Source organism: Macrobrachium rosenbergii, chromosome 5 (assembly GCF_040412425.1).
Source record: "Macrobrachium rosenbergii isolate ZJJX-2024 chromosome 5, ASM4041242v1, whole genome shotgun sequence".
Lineage (NCBI taxonomy): Eukaryota > Metazoa > Arthropoda > Malacostraca > Decapoda > Palaemonidae > Macrobrachium > Macrobrachium rosenbergii.
Window position 1 is genome coordinate 26,021,571 of NC_089745.1, and position 11,890 is coordinate 26,033,460.

An 11,890-nucleotide genomic window follows, 5' to 3' on the forward strand; every position below is an offset into this window, starting at 1 on the left:
TAAGTTTCTTTTGACAAAAGAATGACGGTGGATGTTGAATTCCCTATGTTCGTTTGGGTTGTCAGGGTGTTTGAAGTACTTCAACCAGTTGTTACTGCGGTACGACCAAGATGTAAGGTGAGTTACGGCCGCCAATAACATTCAGTTTTACCTGCGTAGTTAATGCCTGCACAGTCGGCCTGTGCAGGCATACCTTCACCACTAACGTTACAGTATTACAGTCTTTTTCCCCAGTCCTCCGTAGCAGCCATGACGTCAACAGACGATGCTCTGGCTGTAATTGGCTTGCTGATAGCTTAAAAAAATTCATAAACGTCAAGTAAGACGCCCAGTGAAAGAGTGTTTAAAAAAATGAATTCAGTACTCCCATGTGAATTTTTTAAAAGAATTTAAGATTATCCCCAAGGACTTTTATAATGTTTACTGAATATTTTATGAATGAGGGAAGAGTTCTGTGGCAAGTTAATTTTATTAAGTTAGTAATTCTTCATTTTCATTCCAAAGTTGACATATAGGCCTAATATTGTTTTTCCTCTGTTTCATTAAAATGCTTAATACTGAATTGTTTTCATTTTAAGAATGACTTATGATGTATTACGACGAGTGAACATCCTTAGTTTACTACTACTGTTCCTTTGTTTCATTTGTGTTGTTTAGTCTAATTTCATTTCAAAACCGGCATACATGGGATGTGAGCAGTGAATAACCATACATATAGTCTAATATTGTTTTATTCTTTTTTCATCAGAAAGTAGAATATTATTTTGTTCTCATTTTAAAAATAAATTACATATTACGCACAATCATGAATAGACTCATTATAGGCCTATTCTTTTTTTTTACATTAGTTTCGCCATAATGAATATTTATTCTCATTGAAAACTGACTTGTATATATGGCTTGATTTGTTATGATAGCCTTTGGATTTTACTTGCCAAAGCAAAGTGTCATTCATATAGATTCCAGTGAAATCTACAAGGCATTATACACAAATATTTTTCCTGTGGAAATATTATTCTCACATCCGTATCAATTATTAAAAAACAAGTAAATCCGATACGTCATTAATTTAATGAAGCTCAACACTCTTCTTGACTGGTACATATCTGTCTGGAGACGGAAAGCGAACCGAGCCCAAAAATGTTGCCTTCCTACATTAACGTTTGAAGTGCGCATGCGCAGCCGTTTGGCCGGAGGCAGAAAGATTGAGATGAACAATTTGCTCAGGCCGCCTGCGCAGGCGAGAAAAACCGTAGGTTGTTCACATTAACGTTCAGTTTTATAAGTTTTAACTAAACGTTAGTGGTGGGCTTAACCCAAAGGTCGATTTTTCAACTCTTCCGCGCATAACGTCACTTGGAGCTATCATCGGTTGCCGCTGGGCAAGCCAGTACCTTCTTCCCGTTGTCCGTGACAAGATCCCGTGGGAGTTTTCAAGAATTTGTAACAATTCTTGAGGTTTTTGGGATTAAGTGCGTTATTGCCATGGTGATATATGCTATTTATGGATGCTGTAGCACAGAGAGGGACAAAAGTGGAAGTGAAAAGGTTAGTTTTTATCGTTTCCCCAAAGATCCCGAAATGTGCAGGAAGTGGTTGAACATCTGCAGAAGTGACCATATAAACACCAAAAACGCAAGTGTGTGTTTTGTTCATTTTCAACAAAATGATTATGCACGAAACCTCAGGCATGAATTGCTTAACTACTGCCCTACAAATGCATGAAAATTGAAGGATGATGCCATACCGAAACAACGTTTACCTCTGTATGCTAGTGCCACTGTCGAGCCAGGTATTTAACATGACTAGTTTGGTTTAGTGTACCTGTTACATTTAAAATTGTGGCTAAATATATTAACCGTAGGCTTATATGAGTTCCTCTATCAATCAAAGTGCATAAATACTGTATATCTTCTGTTCGATTCCTAATGCAAGTAAACCATATTTGGCTGGATAAGAGTAATAAGAGTCAAAGTAGGCCTAGACCTATGTGTAGTTAAGAATAACTGCAAGGGGGTTATACTAGTCCTCACGAGAGAGAAAAACACGGACTCTTTAAATTGTTTTCATGCGTACGAAATGGGCCTATTATTTGACGGGCAATGGGAGGGGACAGTTATTTTCGAGAGAGATAGGGAGAGACAGAGGAGAGCGTTTTGCGTAATTGAATGAACCACGGGTTTATAAGGATAATTCTAGCAGTTAAAGAGCATAAACAGCATGTAATATATACCATTTGATTCCCAATGCAAGTAAACCATGTTCACTGATTAAGACTGGCAAAATTTCAGTAAGGCCTAGACCTATGCTTGTTGAGAATAACTGCAAAGAGAAAATGCTTGTCAACACGAAAGCGTAAGAGGCAAAATTTTATTAGAATTGTTTTCATGTGTATGAAGTAGCCAGTTATTTGTTTGTAATGGAAGGGAAAGATTTATGAGAGAGAGAGAGAGAGAGAGAGAATAGAATTTTTTTGCACATGAATAAGCCTACTTTTATTGGGGTTAGGAAGATGAAAATAGTTCATTATATATATATATATATATATATATATATATAATATATATATATATATATATATATATATATATATATATATATATATATATATATATATATATATATATATATATATATATATATTATATAATTCGTGTGAGTGGCATAGCCGTTATATGCAATACGTGTGCTGATGGACAATTAAGAATTGCTCTTCTTGTACATATTTATTTCCCGACGTTTCGTAATTCTCATATATTGTTACACCTTCAAGGGCTCTAAAATCGATAATTATGTGTTGTTTTTATCCATTTTAGAGCCCTTGAAGATGTAATTATATATGAGAATTACGAAACGTCGGGAAATAAATATGTACACTCGGCAAGAAAAGTGAAGATACAGTTTTTGTAAATCTTCGGACATATATTGCTCAATAATGCGACATCTGGCAACTTTAGAAAGGGGAGGAGCTTCAGTCTTAGTGTGTTGGTTTCTTGCTTGACCTCCTTTAACTTTCAATCATATTCTACGATTCTGACATCATTGATACTTAAATGCAGTAGTAAGCTTTACAGTATTCGTTCAAGTTGTAATTTGCAGCGACAGTTCTGAGCAAAATAAACATTTTTCGACATAACCTAGCAATTAACCTTACACAAATGAATTTATGTAATCACAATGAACGGAATGCTTGCATAATCGGAAACGCGATCTCCCATAGTGAGATCAAGTCAAATTTGAGCAATGGCCAAGGAAAAACGTGGGGAACAATAAAGGAACGAATGCAATGTTGAGAGAGAGAGAGAGAGAGAGAGAGAGAGAGAGAGAGAGAGAGAGAGTTGCTGTTGTGTAAGCCTAGGCCTACAGTATATGTAGAGCTACTCATTTCATTATTTTTTTTTTCTGTTAGAGATTGAGCGATACTATATTTGTATAGTATGTTTTAGCAATGGAGAGAGAGAGAGAGAGAGAGAGAGAGAGAGAGAGAGAGAGAGAGAGAGACTATGGCAACGTCAAGAAACATCCAGTTACTTGTGTTTTCCCGCCGAAGTGATCCACACATCATAGAGAACGCTCTTGCGGATTTAAATAGATTTGGTCAACTTACCGTAGCTGTCGCAACATTTACTGCCATTAATTCCAGGTGACTTTTAACACCGTGAAATACAAATATGAATGTGTAAAAATTAAATAAATTATCATTATCTCGTATGATGATGCAATAATAAGCCTGTCCATAACGGAATACAAGTAAATATTGCCGTTCTGATAAGCAGTACTACACTGAGATATCCACACACTATCTTTTAGATCTCTATGAACGAAGTCATCTGAGAAATTCTGATTACTTCGGACATGCATGGTGTTTTTAAGTATCTGAACGTTTTTGTTTTGCAGATTTAACATATATGATATAATTTGCATTGTATTTTCATATTCTAGAGTAAATTTACCGAGATTATGTGTTTTCTGTAAGAAAAAAATTAAAATTCGATGAACGAAATCTAAAGAAAACTGTATCTTCACTTTTCTTGCCGAGTGTAAGAGCAATTCTTAATTGTCCATCAGCATACGTGCTCTGTATATATATATATATATATATATATATATATATATATATATATATATATATATATATATATATATATATATATATATATATATATATATATATATATATATATAGGTCCCATTGCTAAGTAGCCAACTAGTTCTTAGCCACGTAAAATAAGTCTAATCCTTCAGGGCCAGCCCTAGGATAGCTGTTAATCAGCTCAGTGGTCTGAGTAAAACTAAGGGGTTAACTTTTCAATTGATAGGTTACGTGTGTCACAGCCAAGTCCTTATAATTTACATTAATCAAGTAAATAAACTATAGCCAAGTCCTATATATAACAATATATATATATATATATATATATATATATATATATATATATATATATATATATATATATATATATATATATATATATATATATATATTTACGTATGAGGACTTGGCTGATGAGTTTATTTACTTGATTAATGTAAATTATAAGGCCCTTCATGCCAAGGACACATGTAACCTATCAATTGAAAAGTTAAGTATACCTTAGTTTTACCAGACCACTGAGCTGATTAACAGCTCTCCTAGGGCTGGCCCGAAGGATTAGACTTATTTTACGTGGCTAAGAACTAGTTGGCTACTTAGAACGGGACCTACAGTTTATCGTGGAATCCGAACCACATTATAGCTCGAAATGAATTTCTATCACCAGAAATAAATTCCTCTAACTCTTCATCAGCCGGCCGGGAAATTGAACTCCAGCCCATTGAGTGACAGTCCACAACTCTACCGACTCACCAAACGAAGAGCTAATGAAGCTACAAATTAACCTCAAAGACAGCTGTTTATTAATGAAATAAGATCGCCAGTCAAGGAGAACCCTCGACACAAAGAATATACAGTTAACTAAGGAATTTACTTTAACAGTTGCCCAACTTCGGACACAGTCAATTTTCTCTTTGTTCATTTTGGTTTTAAAACAACGACTATTCCGAAGAATGGTGTCGAGACACAAGGCTGCATAAAGAATGTAAAATGACTTGCTTAACCTTCCCTAATTCCTAGTTAATTCACTGGAATAGTTGAATGTCGCTAAACAATAAAAATTATGCTTAATCTAGACTTCGTAGAAGCAAAATGTGCTTGGTTATTTAGGGTGGTGAAAGAATGAAACAAAGGGAAATGGAAATATAGGGAGAGATACTAGTAACTCGACGAAGTTTTGAACGAAAATTCCAGACTTACCGTTATACGAAGGTTGCTGCGCATCAACGGACAATCAGAAGTTCTGGGAGTAATTCGCTACTTCACTAGTAACCTAAGACTATAAAGACGGAGAGACAAAGGGGCGAAGAGCCGGAAGAGCTGACATGCTCCACTCGCGATAGTTAAGCTCTCTCTGTGACCTCTCTGGGTCACACACAGGGTAGCGTCTCTTTATGCCCTCGGGGTCTGAAACTTTGGTCAAAACATTCGCCGACATAGTACAGGGAAAAGAAAGCTTAAGGCCACCTACCACAAGGTTAATTGTGGAAACTTTTCCTATGGGGTTAAGTCCCTAATGCTACCTATCCTTGCGATGAACGGACGTTAAATTTGAATTGCCTAACGCTCCCTTGCTTGGACAAAGACGTTCCCTGTTGTTGTTCGTGTATTTTCTACAATAAGCTGCATATAGGGCGAACAGCAGAATACTTATAAATATATATATATATATATATATATATATATATATATATATATATATATATATATATATATATATATATATATATATATATATATGTGTGTGTGTGTGTGTGTGTGTGTGTGTGTGTGTGTGTGTGTGTGTGTATATATTATTCATGAAGCTACAAATGTCGCCTCATATCAAATTCACGCTACCTCAGGTAAAAACAGTACAGCACACTCGGCATTGGCTTATACCTCTCTTGATAGCTCAGTGGTAATGTCGACTGGAGTTGCTGGGTAAGTTCTGTGTCGAGGGTTTGTGACCCGGCAGTACCAATCCATTTGTCACATATAAACTCCCCTTCGGTGATAATTCTCCATTGGAAATATTCCCGAGGTAGCGTGAATTTGATATTATGCGACGTTTGTAGCTTCATGATTGTATATAAATCACGGTATGATAAAAATTTCATAATAAGAGCTGTGTGTTCCAAACATACCAATGAACTATCATGGTAGAGGTGGGCTAATGCCGAGGCTAAGTACAACTTCCCTGCTCACGACGGGTAAAAACAGTACAGCACACTCGACATTGATTTATACCTCTATTGATAGCTCAGTGGTAACATTGACTGGAGTTGCTGGGTAAGTTCTGTGTCGAGGGTTCGTGACCTGGCAGTACCGATCCATTTATCACTTATAAATTCTCCTTCGGTGATAATTCTCCATTGGAGATATTCCTGAGGTAGTGTGAATTTGATATTAAGCGACATTTGTAGCTTCATGATTGTATATAAATCACAGTGTTATAATTTTATAATAAGAGCTGCGTGTTCCAAACATACCAATGAACTGTCATGGCGGAGGTGGGTTAATGCCGAGGCTAAGTACAACTTCCCCGCTCACGACGGGTAAAAACAGTACAGCACACTCGGCATTGACTTATACCTCTCTTGATAGCTCAGTGGTAACGTCGACTGGAGTTGCTGGGTAAGTCCTGTGTGGAGGGTTCGAGACCCAGCAGTACCAATCCATTTATCACTTATAAATTCCCCTTTGGTGATAAATCTCTATTGGAGATATTCTCGAGGTAGTGTGAATTTTATATTAAGCAACATTTGTAGCTTTATGATTGTATATAAATCATGGTGTGATAAAAATTTCATATATATATATATATGTGTATATTTATATTTATATATATACATATATAAATATATATAAATATATATATATATATATATATATATATATATATATATATATATATATATATATATATATATATATATATATATATATATATATAATGGAGAGAGAGAGAGGAAATTTACTCCAGTTTTTTTCATTCATATGAATAGGCCTTTTGCAGTTTTTATTGTAAGGAACGTCATAATGAACATGAATCTTGGTAAAACACTGAAACTGAATCTAAAAGTTAGGGTTCAGATAGAGTTAAAAATTATAAGATAAAGGAAATTACCACATCTACTGTACATATGGAAGACCCAGACCTAGTTGAATTTGAACCGTATGAAGGGAAGCTGGAAATGAATGGCGATTTGTGGAAGCTAAAACAGGGAAAAAAACATGAACTCCGGAATTTCACAGACGCCATGGGCGCCATACGGCGTGAAAGGCGGTGATTATAATGATGTAGCGCTATGTTTAAAATATTCAAGTTTTCTAAGCATTCATACTGTTGTGTGCGTTCCTGTAGTTGCCTTGAACGTGTTGTTCTTGCATGTAAAATACTTTTGAGTGTATATGATGAAGAAAATGTCCTCTTGTTTACCTGACTAAGAGATTTCCTCGTGCCGATAGCAGAGAAGTTAATTCTGTAAAGAATAAAGCTTCTTGGATACGTTTTAAAAAAATGCTGTTAGTTCCTTCCAAGTCATTTTAAGTGGTCGTTATTCAAAAATAGAAAGAGAAAGTGCCAAATTACGACAGGAAGTATTCCCGCTTTGTGCAGTGGAACTCGCTAGTTTAATTTCGCATACCATTCCTGCCACCGTCAGCTGCAGGAATTCTCACTCTAGGCCTGATGCTAACGGATGGGGCTGCGGAAAGACATATGGGTGAAATGAGAGGTCCTTTCACTCTAGCAGTGACTTACGCATTAGCACATTCTGAATGATGACGAATGCGTTTTGGTAAACTGTTTAAAGAGCGTTTCGTAATTAAGTGACAGAATTCATCGAGGTTTTTAGATAGTGGTTTTCATATGTATATAAATACATTTTGCAAATTTGTTTCTTGTGCTTGCTTGTATACTTGCTTGTGATTAATGAATTAGAGTCAGTTGTGGACGTATTGCCCTGAAAGCTTTGTTGCAACATTCTATTTTTTGGTGAAGGGCATTTTGATTATATATTAGTTATTTTTATGCTTTAGTTGCAGGGAGAGTCGTTCAAAGAGGTTAATTTTTTGAATATAAACTATTATGAACTAATTTGGGAATATTTGGTAAATAGGGAAATATTTGCCATCACGTACTGATTGTATTTCCATTTCATTTGGAACATAGGTTCTCAGAAGTGTATACTTTGAATGTTTAATGCATTCTAAAATAAATGCATATTGATAACTATTCACTTCTTTGAAATTATGATTGTTTCTACCAGAGTGACCTCTTTTCTCATTAACCCCATTCCGTGATTCACTTAACGTTGGTTGCTTTGCTTTCGGACTTCAGATATTGGGCACATTCTCACAATAAGTACGGTAGATCTGCATTAAACTTACTTTGAATCTTTCCCCAGTAATGAGGAGGTGCTAGGTAAGAAGTGACTAATCCCTTAGTACAGTGTGTGTGTGTGTCATTCTTTTCTTAGCGTGATTTTCGTCATTTTAATGAGAGGGAAATGGAACGAAACTTTGGTTTAGTTGGCTAGTGTTTAGGGGCACTCTGTCTCTCTTGCTAGCTTTGCAGTCGGTTTCTATCTGAAATGGAAGATAAACTTTTTTCCCCTCATTTTCCTGGCAGGTTGATTTGGAAGTTTGATTCATAAAAATGAATTTAAGGTGACACTGTTTATTTTTGTTCTTGTACTGAGTGACTTACCCAGTGGTTAAAAGAGATTAAACCATGATACAATAAGATAAGGAACTTAATATTTAAGATTACAGATCGAAATTAGAGTAATCTCTTAACTACAATGAAACTGAAAAAGAAGGAAAATATTGAAGGGTAAGGGTTAAAAAGAGGAAAATGAAGGTAGAATTAAATAGGCTATAGATTGAAAAAGGAAAAGAAGTTACGTGACTACGCAAGCTTTCTAGTAACCGAAATTTTTTTTTTATTTTCATGGAATACAGAGACCATGGAAAAGAAGAAGAAAAGATAGGCTATAAATAAAAAATTTGTAATTAAAATCCATATTTGGGACTAAGAAAAACCTGATGAGAATAAAGAGAAAATAGTCCGGGATTCGTGTCATCCAGAAAACATTAAAGATAAGAGAACCTCTTGACTATATTCAAGCGGCTTTTAAATCGAATCACGACGCCAGAGCATGGCACTTCAAAAGAAGAAAGATAAACCTTTGCTGTTAAGTGTGGCTGAATGTCTAGGAAATCTTCTACTTTGAGGTTCTCATTAATCGACTAACCGTAGGGGGTACTGAGGCTGAAGAATCTGAATCCTAATTACAACGTCATTTCCATAAGAGACGTATAATTCCTATTAATATCATAAGCACGTACTCAGCCAAAGGCTTACTTTACTGGCTATGTCCGGAAAAATAACTACTTACTGTTTTATATATTTTTAGTACATTTTGTTTGCAGTCAATCACGCATTTGACGGAAGTGGTAGTGTACGTATGTCTGTGTGTATATATATACAGTATATATGTATATATATGTGTTTGTGTATATATATGAATGTATATCTATCTATCTATTTATCTATATATATACAGTGTATATATAAATATATATATATATATATATATATATATATATATATATATATATATATATATATATATATATATATATATATATATATATATATATATATATATGAATTTGCACTGAAGTCACGTGCATCTTCTGTGATTTTTTAATATATATATATATATATATATATATATATATATATATATATATATGTATATATATATATATATATATATATATATATATATATATATATATATATATATATATTTATATATATATATGTATGTATGTATGTATGTATATGTATACACACACACACTCTAGATAAAAATTCAATGCGTGAAAAGTCATTACTTCCAAAGAGGACCTTAGTGATACAGAAGGTTAAAAAAGGAGACTTTTAGTTCCAAGGTTTCGGAGGCCAGTCTGCCTCCCATCAAGCTGGAGCCAGACTGGCCTGGAAGGCTTGAGAATGAAGAAGCTCCTTTTTGGACTTTTTGTGTCGTTAAGGTCCTCCTTGTGTTATATAGGCTATATATATATATATATATATATATATATATATATATATATATATATATATATATATATATATATGTGTATGTGTATGTGTGTGTGTGTATGTTTATATATGTATGTATATATTTTATCTATCTGTCTATATATTATATATATATATATATATATATATATATATATATATATATATATATATATATATATATATATATATATATATATATATATATATATATATATATATATATATATATATATATATATATAAAATCTCACTGATTTTAAATCTACTGTGATTTTTTTGTTTATATATATATATATATATATATATATATATATATATATATATATATATATATATATATATATATATATATATATATATATATATTAGAAATATTCTGCTGTTCTCCTCTATGCATTTATTGTAGGAAAATAACGCAAACAAAGACCAGCAGGCGTCCTCACGTAGGCAGAGATAGGCTGTGTAGATAAAAAAAAAAAACACCTTTGTGGCATTAGGGACCTAACCCACAGAGAAGGTTTTCACTCGGTAATCTCTAATAAAGGTGGTCTTAAGCTGTCTTTTCCTTTATCCTATGCATTCGGCGATGTCTTTGTCAAATTTTGGATTTGCCTGGGGCGTAGGGTATGGATGCGGCCAATCACCCTGCTTGATCGGAGACAGGTCAGAGAGATTCACGCCGTGACTTAGAGCGCACGTCGTGTTCTAGGCAAAACGGTGTCCTTTGTCCCCCCCCCGCTTGTCTCTGTGTCTTTATTTATTAGCGAATTTGGAAGACTGCTATTACCAAGAGTTCCGATCGTCCGTTGTATGCGCAAACAACTTTTCGTCCCTGGTAAGTCTGATTCTTGTTCAAAACTTCGTTGATTTACTAGTATCTTTTTCTGTATTTCCAGGTTCCTTTGTTTCCTTCTTCACCACCATCTAGATACACTAAGTACCCAAATTTGCTTTTATGAAGTCTAGATTAAGAACTTTGTCCAGACCTGCTCAGGATGAGACTTTTCTGGCAGCTCAGCCAGGAAGGATGTGGTACTGATCAGGTTAACATGCCTGGGAGCGACCACATGTTTTGGGCATGCAGGATACCTGGAGGTAGAGTGTCCTGAAGCTCCACAGTCTTGGCAAGGGCCCCTGGGATAGGATGATCTCCCGGCAGTGACGGTGGGCTGGGAAGATGGTGCTGAATTAGGAGACGAAGAGGGATGGTTATTGGTAGGCTGCCGAGGGTTGTTGCCCGGTTGGTTATTGTCCCTATAGTGACAGTCTGCTTCAGCATGACTGTACCTCTTGCAGATGGTGCACGTAGGTCTGCTAGGTGGTCCATTCCGTGGGCGATTGAAGGCCGAGAGGTGTCCGGGTGGTTCTATTTTGCGCTGCAAGGTGCTATGGGAGGGGTTGTATGTTTCCCAAGCATCAGCTAAGCGGCAGGCTTCCTTGAGGGTGGCTGGCTGCTTATCACTAAGATACACAGCCAGAGGCCCGGGCGCACACTGGAAGACGTCCTCCAGCATGGTCCGGTTGAACACATCCACGAAGGTGTTGCACCGCAAGGATTCGAACCAGCGGGTCCCACCCTGAGTTTTGTGACAAGCCCATTCTGTCCAGGACCAGCCGGCGTCCTTGGCCATACCTCGGAATCGTTGTCTCCACCTCTCGGGTGATTTCATACGCCCTGGCAATGGCCTCACGGATGGCAGCCATGTCTCCTCGTTGAT

General features: G+C 35.5%; 1 protein-coding gene across 1 annotated transcript in view; it reads left to right on the top strand.

Moving 5' to 3' along the window:
* Positions 1–1,192: 1,192 nt before the first annotated feature.
* LOC136838622 (acetylcholine receptor subunit alpha-like) overlaps positions 1,193–11,890 on the top strand; it is a 1,263,360-nt gene continuing 1,252,662 nt past the window's right edge. The window contains exon 1 of the mRNA XM_067103898.1: positions 1,193–1,792. The gene's annotated coding sequence lies outside the window, so the exon portion shown is untranslated. The remainder of the gene's footprint in view (positions 1,793–11,890) is intronic.